The following is a 17,430-nucleotide window of genomic DNA, read 5'->3' as shown; positions in this document are numbered from 1 at the left end:
ATCGATACAGCAAAAACATCGCTGGCTTACCTGATAAAGAAGGAAATGATCAACTTAAGAAGCACATTAAAGGGACACCAGGGAGGCTCAGTCAGTTAAAACTCTGCCTTCAGCTCAGGTCATGATCCCAGGGTCCCGAGATAGAGGGGCATCAGGCCCCTCAGTCAGTGGGGAGCCTGCTTCTCCCTCTGCCTGCCATTCCCCCTGTTTGTGCACTCTCTCTCTTTTTCTGACATATAAATGGGGGGGGGGGGAAGGCATATTAAAATGTTGAAAATGGGGCTGAATCTTCCTAAAAAAGAGAAGTGGAACGACAGAGGCAAACGGATGATCAGAGACACATCCCACTTCACAGAAAAAAAAACAGACAGTCTCTGCGGCCTTTGGCACAACTTGAATACCCAAGAGAAAGGCATTGCTCTGTGGCCTAGCACATGGGCGACAGGTTGTGCCCCCCAAAAACCAGAGAAGAGGTTCAAAACCACCACCACAAACAAATATGTGCAGGGTACTGTTCTAGGTTCTGGGACTCCATCATGGAGCATATAGCCAACAGCAGCTTTGGTTGAGAAATCCTCTAGGAATGGTTTCTCCAGATTAAAAAAGTAAGAAAACTGCTTTAGGAGGCCGGTATTACAGGCCTAAGACATTCTGGGCAAGAGGCAATAGTACCTAGGGGCTTGGAAAAGCTGATAAATATTCAGGGGTTTTGCAAGGCACAACTTTGGTAGCTTGAAATCTTCCACGGGGGGAGTACTTACACCAAGGAAACTGGCAAATGCTAGAAATCAGGGTCTCTCTCTCTGTCTCCTCCAGGGAGCCAGCTGATCTGCACCCCACTGCAAGGGCTGCTCATAAGAAGAACTGGTTTTGACAGAGACATGGGGGAAAGAGAAATTAGGGGGTTTTAAATATACAGAATGGGGAAGAAAGGAGGCTCTAGCGAATGCTGGACCATCATTAAAAATTTCTAAATTTTTCAAGAGGGTGGGAAGGTTTCAGTTTCCAGATAGGATATGGTATACCTAGGCCACAATTAACCTCTGGATGAAAGAGGTCTTCCACCCCCAAAAAGCTCACAGGTCAAGCACTGTAGCAAACTGCCATGGAGACTCAAAGGCATTCAGACAAGGCTGATAGCGACAAGATTTTCTCTTTCCTGTTTTCTCAGTCTTCCTTCCTTCCCTCAGCTACCGCTAGGCCTCTGCCAGGGTTTGCAGCTGGCACCAGTACTATGTGTGTGTTCTGAGATTCTAAGAACCTTATTTTGATTGAAGTAGATACTCACCACGATTTGGGCTGCCCATCACCCGCCACCTCTTCCCCCTCCTTAAGAGTCTTGGTGGGAGGCAAAGTCTATCTCCTATTATAGAACGAGAAATGCCATTTACTCACTTTCCCAGCTTCCCTTGCAGCCACATGACATGGGTGCGGCCACATGACCAAGGCCCAGTCAGTGAGACACACTCACCCAGAGCTTTGAATCCGGAGTCAGTGATCTACAGACACGGGGGCCTGGCAGAGAATTCTCCACGAAGAGGGCAGTGCACAGCTCTGGAGTGGACAACTGGGTCTTCATGGGCCAGTTGACAGGTCACACCACTCAAAGCCAGGTTTTCCAGTCCCCCCCTGAAACTCCCCCAACTCTTCAAAGAACTATCCATAAATTCCTTCTCTGCTTAAATCAGGTAGAACGCCCTCGTACAGCTCACAGCTGATAATCAGGGCTGATACAACAGGTCTAAATGCCACACGGACCAGCAGATGGGCTCATGTTATCCTAAGTTTCTCAGGTGTGGGGCTGGTGCTGGGGTAACCGGTTATGTCCTGTTAACCCTTTGGACTCCAACAGTGGAACATAGAAGAGACGTTGGCCGCAACCACAGAGGGAACCCCCCTCTCTTCCCAGGCACTGAGTTCAGTGACCTTGAACAGAACAAGTTTGTGTGCAGGATCCTGGGCGGCTCAGTCAGTTAAGCATTTGCCTTCGGCTCAGGTCATGATCCTGGGTCCTGAGATCAAGTCCAACACAGGGCTCCCCACTTAGCAGGGAACCTGCTTCTCCCTCTCCCTCTGCCTGCAGCTCCGTTTGCTTGTGTTCACTCTCTCTCTCTGTCAAATAAATAAATAAATCTTAAAAAAACAAAAAAAAAAGGACAAGTTTGTGAAAGAGATAACTGTACACTTCCATGTCTGTGGGCTTCCTCTTACAAGCACGTGGAGATCCGGTCTGGTAGCTTTCACTGCTCCTTGGGAATGTAAGACTGTATTTCAGAACATCTAAATACCACCACGGAAGGGGGAGAAACTGCCAAATAAACTTTAACACAACACTTGTCACTTAAAATGTTGATCTTATACTTACTTAACAAGCTCTTTTAGACTTACTTAGACATAGATTTTACCATATGTTGTTCTTGTGCATACATAAAAAGGAAAAACATGAGCAAAATAACCAAGTATTCTTAGAAGCTCTTTATATTCAGAACCCAAATATTCTGAATCATGTTTGTTTTCAGAGTTGGAAAAGAGCTTTTAGTGAATATCATTTTATTTTCTTAAGCCTTCACACAAGTCTAGAACATACTCTACATACAGATCTTTTTACATTAAGACCTCCGTTTTACAGTGTTTCCCCTTCTCACATTTCTTTCAAGCTTTTTGATTTGAAATAATTTTGGACTCACAATAACTTGCAAAAATAGCACAAAGAGTTCCTATAGGGGTGCCTAGGTGGCTCAGTCAGTTAAGCATCTGCTTTTGGCTCAGGTCATGATCCCAGGGTCCTGGGATCGAGCCCCATAGCCAGCTCCCTGCTCAGCGGGAAGCCGGCTTCTCCCTCTCCCACTCCCCTTGCTTGTGTTCCCTCTCTTGCTATCTCTCTCTGTCAGAAAAAAAAAAAAAAAAGAGTTCCTGTATATGTACTACCTAGCTTCCCCTCAGGTTTCAAATTACCTTTCAAAAATTGAGATATCATGCTCATACCACAAAATTCACCCTTTGAAAGTATACAGTTCAATGGTTTTTAATATGCTTACCGTCATCGCTACATATTCCAGAATGTCTCCATCACCCCAAAAAGAAACCTTACACCCATTAGCCATTATTCCCCAGCCCACTGCTCCTACTCTCTTACCCGCAACCACTAATTCACCTTCTGTCCCTATGGCTGGGCCACTTTTTAAATCAGAGTGGCCTGTGTGATTGCAGACAGTGTCACCTTCTGCGTTATCAAGAGCACCCGTGACGGAGCATTTTACAAAAGTGCTCTGCTCTGTCTGCTGGGTTTTCTTCCAAGCTGCTGATGCCCATTCTTCCAGTTTTGATGCACATGGCAGGCAATGACACCTCCATTGTAACAGCTGCCCGGCAAATGAGATTGTCATTTGACTCCCCATATTATAAAGGTTAAAATGTGGGGGGGAAAGAAAGCTTACCTCTTAGTATTGATGAAACTTTGTGATGGAAGTTTATTTGGGACATTTCAACTTAGTTGGTATTGCATCACTATCAAACATCATATTGTCATATGTTTATATTGTCACCTGATCCCGTTGCATAGCTTCTGGCAAACCAGTTGGACAAAAAACAGCTGAGCAAATATGAGACAGGAATGAGGATAGTGATCCTCTTTTCACCCTAGGGTGCAGTGGGCATTTAATTAAAGAACTGTCCTGCTCCCATCTCAGAGCCTTCTTGGAGGAAAGGCTAAACTACCTATCAATTGGCAAAGGAACCCAAAGAAACACTGGGTAGTAGGGTGTCGGTGTAGAGGTTAGCCTCATAAAGGTGGGAGCAGGACAACAGGTTTCTAATCCTCGCCTCAGGAAGTCCCCTGCCATGACTGAACCACAGAGTGGCATCACTTGCCTCCTCTCCAGTCCTTACCAACAACATGCTGGTGATTTTCTGATTGCCCATTCCCCACCCTTTTCTGCCCAGCTCTGTGCCTGGGCAGGCTGACTGCTACGGACTACATTCCATGATCATTATAGTCCCCTAGTTTCCTGGGGTCTGGTCTACAGGAGCGAGTTCAGATGGTGGGACGAGCAAGTAGGCAGGTGTTTATCTTCCCCCATAGCCTCCCCTCCCCCTGGGAGCAGACAGGGCCAGTTTTGGCACTCGTTTCTTTCCTCTGCCACATTCCTGTTTGGCAGCATCTCTGCCTTGGCTAGAGCTCTCACTGAGTTCTGGTAAGAGCTCCCCTCCCTGATCCTCACTAGAACTTCCCTCTATAGAGTTCCTGGATGCTTCTGCGTCTTTGTTGGTACCCTTAACCTTGCCCAGGCCTCTGTAAATAATCCCTTTTTTATATTCCCCTCAATTATCTCTTGGGGTATACCATGTGTTTCCTGCTGAAACACACAGTCCTTGCCCCAGGAGGAGTGACTCACACACAGCTTGGTGCCTCTCCTCCTCTCTGTCCAGATGTGTGCCCCTGCAGCAGGCACCCAGTCCTTTCTCCCACAAAGCACAATTTTGTTGGGCCAGGCTCTGTTTCTGCAACAGGGTGTCTGCAGTTGGAAGCCAATAGGTTTAAATTCAGTGGAAAGATATTTAAAAACCCAGTTTTGTCTACTAATCAAAGCTGTATTCTACAATCCAGTTTTAACCAATTAAAAAGCTGAGATTAAAATAATAATAATAATAAATAAATAATTTAAAAGCTGGGATTTAGTTCCCTAAGATCTATTTCTCTGTTGCTCTGAATTCAGAAGATAGGAGGCATTATTCATGGGTCCCCTTAAATCCCACAACCACTCTCATATTTACATCTCGAGTTTCAGCTCCCTATAGAAAGCTATATTGTTTGGAATGCCTGGATGGCTGTCGGTTAATCAAACGTCTGCCTTCGGCTCAGGTCATGATCCCCGCGTTCTGGGATGGAGTCCTGCATCAGGTTCCCTGCTCAGCGGGGAGTCTGCTTCTCCCTCTGCCTGCTGCTCACCCTGCTTGTGCTCTCTCTCTCTCTCTCTCTCTGATAAATAAATAAATAAAAGCTATATTGTTTAGCAAGTTGTTCAAAACAAATATATCCATGACAAACTTATGATCTACCTCTTTCTACCCCAACCTTCTTCCAATGTTCCCTATTTCATTCTATTGTACCATTCTCCACCCAGTTGCTAGAAACCAGAAAGTCATTCTTGAAACCTTCTTCACCCTTAAATATACAAATTTTCAAATACTATAGATCCTGCCTATGAACAAATCATTAATCCACCCATCCTCTCTCCATCTGCTGCAACCTTGGTATAAGCCACCATTAACTCTTGCTGGGACTATAATAATGGCTTCTTTAAAAAGTCTTAAGATGTAAACACACTATAAGAGACAAAAATTTGCCCTCTTTCTAGAATCTCAAATGTATCATGAAGCTTCCAGGAAGTTCAAAATAGCTAAGAAACATTCATTCTAGTATAGAATGAATTCTAATCATTTTTTCTAATAGTAAGTGACATTTTTTTCTTACTTTTTTTTTTTTTTAAGTAAGCTCTACACCCAATGTGGGGCTTGAACTTATGACCACATGATCAGGAGTTGCATGCTCCACTGACAAAGTAAGCCAGGCATCCCAAGTGACTATTTTTAAAGATTTTTATTTATTTATTTGACAGACAGAGATGACAAGTGGGCAGAGAGGCAGGCAGACAGAGGGGGGGAAGCAGGCTCCCTGCTGAGCAGACAGCCCGATGTGGGGCTCTATCCCAGGACCCTGGGATCATGACCTGAGCCGAAGGCAGAGGCTTTAACCCACTGAGCCACCCAGGGACCCCAGGAAGACACCTTTGACCCCAGTATCCTCCAGGGCTCTCTACCCAAGTCTGTTGCTGTTGTGGGCTGAATTGTGTACCCCAAAAAGATATGTTCAAGTCCAGTCCCAGTGAATGTCCTGTTATCTAGAAATAGGTCACTGCAAATGTATTTAGTTAAATGAGGTCACATTGAATTAGGGTATGATTGGTGTCCCTATAGGAATAGGAGAAGAAACACAGACACTGATACAGAGGAAAGGAGGCCACAAGAAGACAGAGGTAGGGATGAGAGTGAGACTGTCACAAGCCAAGAACACCTAGGGCTACCAGATGCCGGAGAAGGCAGAGAAGTATTCTCCCCCAGAGCCTTTGGAGGGAGCATAACTCTGCAACATTGATTTCGGATTATCTCTATTATCTCTAGAACCATGAGACAATAAATTTCTGTTGTTTTAAGCTACCCAGTTTGTGGTACTTTGTTACAGAAGCCATGGAAACTAATAAACCAGCCTTTAGGAATATAGTCCTCAAGAACACCAATTAGCAAACTATGGCCCATTGGCCAAAACCAGCTCACTGCCTGTTTTTATATGGCTCATGAGGTAAGAACTCTTTTTTCTTCAGAATGTCTGCCATCAATTTAAGGATAGAGAATATTAACTTCAAACCTCAGTTAAGTGCAATGTTATCTCCCAAAAAAGAATTCAATGCTTGTCATCAATAGATTTGTATTATAAAAAAAAATTACACTCAATCACTACTATATTTTTTCTAAAAGATCTATTTATTTGAGAGAGAGAATGGGGGGGGTTGGGGGAAGGGTCAGAGAGAGAGGAAGAGAGAATCTCAAACAGACTCTAGCCCTAGGGAGCACCTAATCAACTTTCTGTCTCTCTGGATCTATTTAGACATTTGTTTTTTTTAAAGATTTTATTTATCTATTTGACAGAGAGAGAGATTACAAGTAGGTAGGGCAGCAGGCAGAGAGAGGGGAGTAAGCAGGTTCCCTGCTGAGCAGAGAGCTGATGCGGGGCTCGATCCTAGGACCCCGAGATCACACCCTGAGCCAAAGGCAGAGGCTCAACCCACTGAGTCACCCAGGCGCCCCATATTAGACATTTTTAGACATGTTCCATGTTACTTTTCTGTACTTGCTTTGGTTGATCTTAATTTTTATTTCATTTTCTTTCAATACTTTAAAACATGAACAAGAACTAATGCCAGAAGCATGAGCTGTAGGTGGCTTTGACTTCTCTGACATAAATCTTTCCTATCCTGAAATTTAGCCCATAGTTGAGGCCCCACTAGCTACATGTTCTATGTGGACTAAAAATGTCTTGGACTTCCCCTTACAAAAACGCTCTGTGACTAAACATCCTGAGATCAGGAAACTGGACCCCAATGGACAGGGATACTGAGCCTCCTAGCTTGTAGCTCTTTGAGCAGCTGAGTTGACAAGACAGAAATCAGCCCAAATATCTCTCGCAGTTTGCTGGTACAGTAGACCCGTCACCCCCCCGCCTTATCCGAGGTTTTGCCTGCCATGGTTTCAGTTACCCATGGTCAACTGCGGTCTGGAAGCAGATAATCCTTCCTCTGACCTATTGTCAGAAGGAAAAATAGTAGCCTAACGCTAACTCACAACGCCTCACGATTTCCACATCATCTCATCCCGTAGGCATTTTATCATCTCACGTCATCACAAGAAGAGGAAGGGTGAGTACAGCACATAAGCTATTTTGAGAGAGAGTGAGAGAGACCACATTCACATAACTTTTATTACTGTATATTGTTCTAATTGTTCCATTTCATTATTCATCATTGCTGTTAAAATCTCTTACTGTGTCTAACTTACAAATTAAGCTCTATCATAGGGGTGTCTGTACAGGAAAGGATATAGTGCATGCTTGGCTCAGTACTAGCCATGGTTTCAGGCATCCACTGGCAGTCATAGGACATATCCCCACATATAACCAAAGATGAGGGTGGGGGAACTACTGTAATATGAATCTCTGAAATAGGAATAAAAAGTGGTAAAAAGAAAATTACTTAACACAAATTGCCCTTGAGAAATGTGGCATAGTCTTTAAACATGTCATATTAACTAAAATGAAGTTCTTTCAGAATTGAGATTTTTAAAGACTCTTACTTGGTCTCGCGGATTATTTGCTTTTATTATTGGTAACAGATCCTCTGACAGAAAACCAACTCTTCACTTTGCTTGTCATGGTAATTAACTCTAGTGAGTTAATTAGAAAATGGGCCCTTGGGTTCTTTCCTTAATCAATAAAGAGCCATAGCATTTAAATCAACTCATCTATTGTTCTGGTTATTTATGGTGCATAACAAACCACCCCAAGCTCATTGGCTTAAAACAATAAACCTTTTATTATCTCTCAAGGTTTGTGTGGGTCAGGAATTCAGGAAGAGTTCCACTAGGTGGTTCTGCCTTAGGATCTCTCTTGCAGTTGCAGGAGCTAAAAGAGTGGGCATTGGCAGAGTGTGGGATGCCTTGGGCATCTCTCACCATGTAAGGTGGGCTCTCCGTACGTCTGTCTGCATGGGTTAGCTTATGCTTCCTCACTGGATGGTGACCTGAGTGTGGTAATACTTCTTACACTGTGTCTCATGGCTCTAACATGGGGTCCAACAAGCCTGGTAGAATCTGTGCCACCTTTGGGGGGAGGGGCAGAGGGAGAGAGAGAGAACCTTAAGCAGGGTATGGAATCTCAGGCAGGGCTTGATAGCACAACCCTGAGATCATGACCTGAGCTGGAATCAAGTCAGACACTTAACCACATGATCTACCCATGTGCCCCTGCACCACCTTTTAGGACCTAGCCTGAAAAGTCATGTAAGTTATTTCCATCATAATTTACTGGTCATTTAACATTTGGTCCAAATTCAAAGGGAGGTGCCACACTATCCACCTCCTTCTGAGAGAAGGGTCAGAGAATTCTCAGAAAGTTTTCCAACTGCCATTATCTATGCAGAAGATGTTTCTTTGGTTTATGTAATAATTAACTCTACTGAGACCCCTTATTTCTCTCTTACTTTTACTTCCTTGTGTTTAAATGGCTACAAATTGGGACTCCTGGGTGGCCCAGTTGGTTAAGCATCTGCCTTTGGCTTGGGTCATGATCCCAGGGTCTTGGAATCAAGTCTGGCAGGGAGCCTGCTTCTCTCTCTCCCTCTGCCTGCCACTCTGCCTGCTTGTGCGCTCTCTCTGTGTCAAATAAATAAATAAAATCTTTAAAAAAAAGATTAAAAAAATATTTACAAATTAAAGATTTCAGCTTTAAATGTTTTGCTTGGGTCTTATATGTTCTGCAGATAGATTAATTTTTATGTCAGGCTCAAATATTTCCGGCTGCTCTGTTCTACTCTGCTTACTTCCTGTTTGGTTGACTTTTATTTCCTGTACTTTTGTCAAAGGACTTTGTCAAAGTTGTAAACTTCCATTTTGGCCTAGGTGCTGTGTTCTATTTCTGAATCTGTCAGTAGTCTTAAGCAACAGTATGTATACAGTAACTATAATATAGGAAGTGAAAATTAAAGTACTATCTTAACTTAATATTGATAGAATTAAATGCCTACTTTAAAGAAATATATATTTTAGTGGAGACCATTTTCAGAGATCTTAGACCTCAAAGAGTTGATACACCTTCTTAGTATGAACTGCTCTTAGCCATTGGTTGGGCTATTGAGGCTCTAGACCCAAAGATCTTATTCCCAAGTAATTACAAGCCTCGCTAGAATTCTCTTTTAGGGACAGTTCTGTGCTTCATAAATCATTCTTGGCTTCAAACAGGAGCCTCAACTCAACTGGCTTGAACAATATGGGAGTATTTATTATCTCATATAACAAGCAGTCTGAGATGAGATGATTCCAACTCAGTAGCTAACCATGTCATCAAAAACTCAGATTCCTTCTAAATCTTTTTTTAAAATTTTTAATTCGTGGTCTTAAAATGGATTCTCTAGTTTACTTGTCACATGCAGACACAACAAAGTCCAGTGAATTCCTGGGTATCTCTTTTCATTAATGAAAAAAAACATGTATTCCAGAATCTCCCCAGCAAATTTCCCCTCCTATATCAGTCATAATTGTATCATTTGCCAATTCCTAAACCACTCTTTGGCTCAAGATGGGACTATCGTGAATGAGTTAAAAACAAAGATGGCATTTGTAGCAGGGTAGATAAGCCAAACAAAATCAAAGCTCAGTGAAAAAGGGGGAAGAGGAGAAAGAATGATAGACAGGGGGCCTTTTAATATTAGGATTTACTGTAATACAAAAGGAGACACTCCTTTTCCCTGGATCATTCCTCCTAGATCATTGAATGGCACCACAATTAATACAGTTCCTCAAAGAAGAAACCTGGAAATTCTATTTTCCTACCACCCCAAATACCTATTTTCCAAAGCCACTGCCTCAAATCACACACTTACCTTCTCTCCCCACCATTATTACAACTATTTTCCCTAACAGTCACCTGCCTCTAGTCTTGTACTTCCCTTAGTCCATCTTCCATGTTGTTGAGCCCGTGAGCTTTCTCTCCTGGATTACCAGGGTGTTCTAATTGGAGCTCAAATGCTAAAAATGAAGTTAGAAGCCACTTTCATTCTCTACTTCCTCCAACATGAGCTCATTTATATGATGAAATTTGCTTTGTGGCTGCAGAAATATGAAAGTGTCCTGGTATAAGGAGGTTCAAGAGACAGATGGGAAAACAAGGCCAGTTGAGGAGATGGGAAATGTCTGTCACTATCATCAGCCTGATGATGATTTAAAGTCACAGCAGAGGAGGAGGTTAGAGCCAAAAGATAAAGGAACCATATTCATGATAGATTTTTGTGAGACTTTGTGCACAAGCAGTCCTATTTGAGGCCTACGTGATAAAGTGTGATACTGTGTTGGACAGAAGGGCAGGTCTTCTGGGCTCAGTAAAGCAGGAGAAAAGATTCCATGCTTTATCATATTCTGTTCCTATTTCAGCTCTAATTATCCTATATTGAGTGGCAGGTCTGTGTCCTCACTCGCTGGAAGGTCTTCGGTGCCGATGCATAATTTCTTCTCTGTATTCCAAGGGCCTAGCACAGTGTTTGGGATGTGGTAAGTATTTAATCATTGGTTAATTCAACATTTATTAAATATAATTTCTTCTTAAGATTTTATTTATTTATTTGACAGACAGAGATCACAAGTAGGCAGAGAGGCAGGCAGAAAGAGAGGGAGAAGCAGGCTTCCCGTTGAGCAGGGAGCCCAACATGGGGCTTGATCCCAGGACCCTGGGATCATGACCTGAGCTGAAGGCAGAGGCCTTAACCCACTGAGCCACCTAGGTACCCCACTAATTTTCATTTATATATGCAGAACCCAAAAACAACCACTTAGAGAAAGGATGCAACCTACATCATATCACCTTTAAGACAAAAATGTATTCAAAACATACCCAATAATATTAAAGTATTATTTATGATTTATGATCTTGATCTACAATTTTTAATAATGACTAAATATAGGTAAATGTGTATATGTTTGCTATAAAAATGAAAAAGTACCATCTGTAAAATCCAAAATTGGTTTTATTACATTTTGAACCTCATTAGAGTTTTTTTTTCTCATTAGAGTTTTTGATAGTTGGCTGTAAATATTAGATGAAATATTTAGAATAATTAAATTATTGGATGAAAGTCATGTTTGTCTTCAATCTCAGTTGTTAGTTAACAAATATAAGCCTTTCTTATGATGTGACTTAGAAAGCCTAATTTTCAGATCATAATTCCCTATTTTTCTAACTTGTCATGCAAAATCTGGTTTTTAACCTCATTAAGGCCTATAAACTTTGGAACAATTTCCAGTTTCCTAGGACATCCATTCTCTAGCCAACTTCCTTCCTTTTTAAAAAAATTTTTAAAATATTTCATTCATTTATTTGATAGAGAGAAAGCAAGAGAGTGAGAACACAAGCAGAGGGGAGAGGGAGAAGCAGGCTCCCCAGGAAGCAGGGAACCCAATAAGGGGCTCCATGCTGGGCTCAATCCCAGGACCCTTGGGACCAGGACCTCAGACAAAGGCAGATGCTTAACCAACTGAGCCACCCAGACATCCCACCAACATCTTTCCTAAACAGGTTAGTATAAAAACTATGTAGCAAACAAATGAACAAACAAAAAACCCCAAAATACATACACATAAAACTATAGCAACACAGGAAAATATGAATAATATTTTTTAAGAGGCTACCAAATTTTATGTATGTATACCATTCATGATTGTAGCTATATAAAATAAACAAAAAAAAAAGTTATGCGAGGATACACATCCAACCATTACTCTTGGATATTTTTTTTGCAGAGCTGGGGGTGAGGTCATTTTAATTTAGTCTCATTTCCTGTGCTTTAATTTTTTGCTATGATCAAATAATAGAAGAAATACATCAAAGCTTGTATATAAAAAAACTCTGGAAGGGAACACATACATACATTCTCACACCAGCACATTGGTGACATCTGTATTAGTGAGGTAGAATTACAGGTCATTTTTCTTTTCCCCAGTATGTCTTTAGAATGTTTTAGATGTATATTTTTGATGCTTAATTTTTTAAAAAGATTTATTTATTTGAAGAGCTGGTCTTCAGATACAGTTCTGATAATCATGAACTTAACTTTTTATAGTATCTAACTTACTTGATTTCATTATTTCTAACTTTGACCCAGAAATATTACCATCAGAGACTTTTTTATTTTTTTAAGATTTTATTTATTTATTTGACAGACAGAGACCACAAGTAGGCAGAGAGGCAGGCAGGGGTGGGGGAGCAGAGTCCCCGCTGAGCAGAGAGCCTGATGCAGGGCTCGATCCCAGGACCCTGGGATCATGACCCGAGCCAAAGGCAGAGGCTTTAACCCACTGAGCCAACCAGTGCCCCGATAAATAAAATCTTTTTAAAAAAATGATATTTACTGAGCATGTACAATACTCAGAGCACTGTGCTAAACCTTAGAGAGAACAAATGATGAATAAGACACAGTCAGTGCCTTTAATAAAATATGTTAAAGGAGTTATTTTTACTTTTTCCACAGAGATGCTGAATTAAGAACTCTTGGGGAAAAACTAGAATCTTAAAAGATATAGAGCCTATGACTGCTAAGCACTCTATATGTTAGCATTTTTCTTAGTGAGATTATGGCTGCTAGTTGTTAGCTAATGGATATTTTTATATTGCTTTATGTTTTAGATCACATTTGGAAACGCAATGTGGTAGGAGAGAAAAGATCCAAACTAAGAGTTTGGAGGTCTAATTTCAAGTCTCAACTCAGCAACTAATTAGCCGAACATGGGCAAAGTACTTAAGTTTTCTATGCCTCAGTTTCTCTAAGGTTCCTTCCAACCTTAAAATTTAACTATCCTCTGTTGAGACATATCAGAAACATCATATGACTTTAATGATGGCTTTATTACCAGTTCTGAAAAATGCTAATTCTAAATCTGTGCAAGTAATTATTGGACCTCGTGTTTGTGAAACATCGGGTATTACTACTGTTACAGAAACCAAGTTAGTATGCTGTGTCATACTTACAGGCAGTGTGATACATGCAAAACTAGCATATGTAATACTGTAGGGCTCAAACAATATAAACATAGAGATTATAGAGAGAGAGGCTTTTGAAAAATGAGTATTTTAGAATTGCTTTTTAGAGTTCTCATGTACTAAGATTTCATTTCTCTGGGTGTTCACAAGCCTTATGTTTCAGTTCCTTAAATGAAAATAGGTGAGTGGGCAGGTTTCTCAGAGCTACAGTCCTTCCTTTAGGGACTGTCCCTTGCCCCTAAAGTTTGTTTTAGAAATGGTGGTACATGGACTCATGTTGGATAGGAGGGACTATAGGCAAAATTGGTGATGGTGGGATCTGGGTCTGCTGCCACACTCCAAGCTATTTATGATTTTTTTCTAAGTTTATCTACATATTTCCATTTTTCTGCCAGCAATTCCTGCTGTATCAGCACTCTTCCAGGTTAGATAGTTGAGACTTTTCTTTGCCTCCTGGTTCTCCTTAATGCCCTATAGCCAAGGCCAAGCCAAGGTCACCAAGGCCTATACCTTCTCTTTGTAATTTCTTTTCATTATTTTCCTTCCTCTTCATTTTTCCTTCATTTCCACATTCAACATCCTGGTCTGCTTCAGGCTCATGTTTGTTTCATAGCAATAACCTCTTCATGGAGGCTTTCATGCTACCAGTCTCATTTCCTTCATCATAGCACTATCTGGATTAAGAACTTGGAATTTTCAGGACTCCTGGCTGGCTCAGTTGGTGGAGCATGAGACTCTTGATCTTGGGGTTGTTACTTCAAGGCCCATGCTGGGTGTAAAGTTTACCTAAAAAAAAAAAAAAAAAAAAAAAAGAACTTGCAATTGCAATTTTCTCTACTATCTACAAGATAAAACTAAACCGTTCCTCCCAGCATTTCTAATCCTTCCATTACCAAAATTTACCCTTATTTCTCTGTTTCTCAAAATACATTCATATTAGTGTTATGCTAGTTGCTATAACAAAGAGACCCAAATGGCTCAGAAAACACAGAAATTCATTTCTTAATTTAGTGTCTGAGTTCCAAGCTGCTCTATCTTGTTCCTCAATCATAACCTCCAAGATGTTGTCCTCAATAATAGGGCTGAATATGGATCAGAGGACATCTTTTTAGCCCTTGAAAAAGCGAAAAAGCAGGCTCATTATCTGAAAGTCTCTGCCTAGGAATGAGCAAGCGCATATCATCTCTACACAAGGGAAGCTGGGAGATACAGCACATATACCAAGCTACAGTTAAGACAGAAAAGAAGAGAAGTCAGCTGGCTCTCTGTGCCACATGCCCTCTGCTTCCATAGTCCTGGTCTCTCCAACACTCAGTTTTTCTCTTTCTCTCCTTCTCCTCTCTCCATTTATCCAAATAACATCTGCCCTGTTTAAGTATTATCTCCTGCTGTGAGTACTGCAACCATATAAAAGAATGCTTCAGAAAGCTGAAAAAAGTGGAAATGGTTCTAGGGCTCTTCAAAACTGATCTGTACATCCTAATCCTTGCCCTTTATGAGGTGTTTTCCCCCTGACTTTTGTCTTTTACAACTTCTTCAATTCATGGAAGAGGACTTCAGAGATCTTAAATAATGCTTACCAAGTAATAAGTAAACAGGGGAAGAGTGGGAAGAGGAAGAGGGTGGGGCTGCCAATTGTACAGGTAAAATCCACTCCTAATGGCTGAGTCCAACTATTACAATTATCTGTCCTGACTTGAGAGTACTCTAAATGGGACTAGAGTATAGTCCTCCCCCTCCTTTTTAAAAAGATTTTATTTATTTATTTGAGAGAGAGAGAGTGAGACTGAGAGCTGGGGGGAGGGTGAGAGGGAGAAGCAGACTCCCTGCTAAGCAGGGAGCCCAACCCAGGGCTCAATCCCAGGACCCTGGATCATGACCTGAGCCAAAAGCAGATGCTTAACTGACTGAGCCACCCAGGCATCCCTTTTTATAAGATTTTATTTTTTAAAAAAGATTTTATTTTTAAGTAATCTCTACACTCATGTGGGGCTCAAACTCAAACTCACAACTCAGATCAAGAGTCACATGCTCCACCAACTGTCCCAGCCAGGTGCCCTGAGTGTAGTCTTGATAAGGCTTACTTTCTTGTAAAATAATGTTGCCTAAATTGATGTAAAATATCTACATAAACTGTGCAGCAGAGGGAAGGTAACAGAGATATAAGGGGTATCAAAGAGAAGCAATTTGGCAATGTTCATCCAGCACTATTTGAGGGAGAGACATTGAATCCGATGAACAAGATCATTGTGGTTATTATTATTTTTTTTTAAGATTATATTTATTTATTTATTTGTCAGAGAGAGTACACAAACAGAGGAGCAGCAGACAGAGGGGGAAGCAGGCTCCCCCCTGAGTAAGGAACCCACTATGGGACTCGATCCCAGGACCCTGGATCACAACCTGAGCCAAAGGCAGACACTTAACCGACTGAGCCATCTAGGCATCCCTCATTGTGGTTATTAGAGAAGTGTAAATACAATTGCTTCTATGTGCTGAAGTATTTAGGGAGAAGTGTACCAGTGCTGGCAATCGATTTGGAAATACATTAAAAAAATAAGATAGATGAGTGGTGGAGAGAGGGATAGAAAAGTTGCTAGACAGGTGATAAGGCAAGTATACTGAAATATTAATGGTAGAATCTAGTCGGTGAGCATATAGATGGTCCTTGCAAAATTCTTTCAATTTTCCTGCATGTTGAAAATTTTTATAATAAGAGGAAAAAAGCCTGCTACCATTTTAAAAACACTTTTCCTCTGTCAGAAAAGGATGCCATTTTGTCCTCGAGACAAGTCTATGAGACAGTCACTATGTTGTTATCACCTCCATTTTATAGATAAGCAGATAAGCACAGAGAGGTTAAATGATTTGTCCAATATCCCATGTTTAAAATATGGCTGTGCTAAGATTTAAATCCAGGTCTGTGTTATTTGCAAAGCCAGGCCTTTAGTTATGATACAGGGATAAGTCAACAGACTTTTCTCATCGTCTCCATAAATAATATTATTCAAGATTCTCTCCCTCACTTTGCCTGACTTCTTATCCACAAAACAGTCTTCCTATTTCCTCCCAAACAACTTGCTCCTAGGGAGAGAGTGCCCGGGTGGCCTAATGGATGAACTATATCTCTGCTCACAAGAAAAGCCTCTGATCAAACTCCAGAGCCAGGCTTGGTTCTCAACTAGTTGTGGAAAACAGATGTCATCTAGGTGGGGTACTGGGTTTTCCTATTAATCATTAAATTGAGCCCCTCTCAGTTATGATGTTCACTTGCAAGTGTAGGATATCATTCCGTTTGGCTCCATTGTCCCTTTGAACTTCTTGGTAGGCTACCATTAACCTGGGGCTCCCCTGTCTCCTCCAAATACTTTCCCTAACCTCACCTACCACTATCTATTGCTTTTTTGCATAAAAAATGATAAATTTTTGATAAATCCCCAATTATCACTTGACTTCTAAGACTTGCTTCTGTGTTACATAGTTATTATAGTAGCAAGAATATACTCAACAGCATTATTACAATTTTCAACTACTAATGGAATATTTACTTCTGTTGGTGTCATAAACTGGTAGCAATAAAACGTATTGCCAACAATACTATTACAACTTGTATGGCCTTAAAACATAAATGTACCAAATGAACATCTCTACATATCGTGGTTCTTATGGGCCAAATTTGTCCCCTGCTATGTCATGGCTTCTGGAGTAGGAGCACAGTAAGTTGAATATCATGGCTCTAGTGAAGAGCAAAGCTCGTCAGTGTTGAGGGACAGAACTTTTTTTTTTTTTTAAGATTTTATTTATTTATTTGACAAAGATCACAAGTAGGCAGAGAGAGAGGAAGGGAAGCAGGCTCCCCGCTGAGCAGAGAGCCTGATGCGGGGCTCGATCCCAGGATCCTGGGATCATGACCTGACCCGAAGGCAGAGGCTTTAACCCACTGAGCCACCCAGGTGCCCCGAGGGACAGAACTTTTAAGATAGTCAATAAAAAAACATGGATTCCTGAACCCTTCCCCTTCGTACTGAATCAGAATTCCTGCGAATGGGGCCAAGGAATGTGTATTCCAAATAAGC

The sequence above is a fragment of the Lontra canadensis genome, unplaced genomic scaffold, assembly GCF_010015895.1.
Source record: "Lontra canadensis isolate GAN:19392208 unplaced genomic scaffold, GSC_riverotter_1.0 scaffold50, whole genome shotgun sequence".
Lineage (NCBI taxonomy): Eukaryota > Metazoa > Chordata > Mammalia > Carnivora > Mustelidae > Lontra > Lontra canadensis.
The sequence above is the reverse complement of the archived record's forward strand: the minus strand, read 5'-3'. Positions refer to the sequence as shown.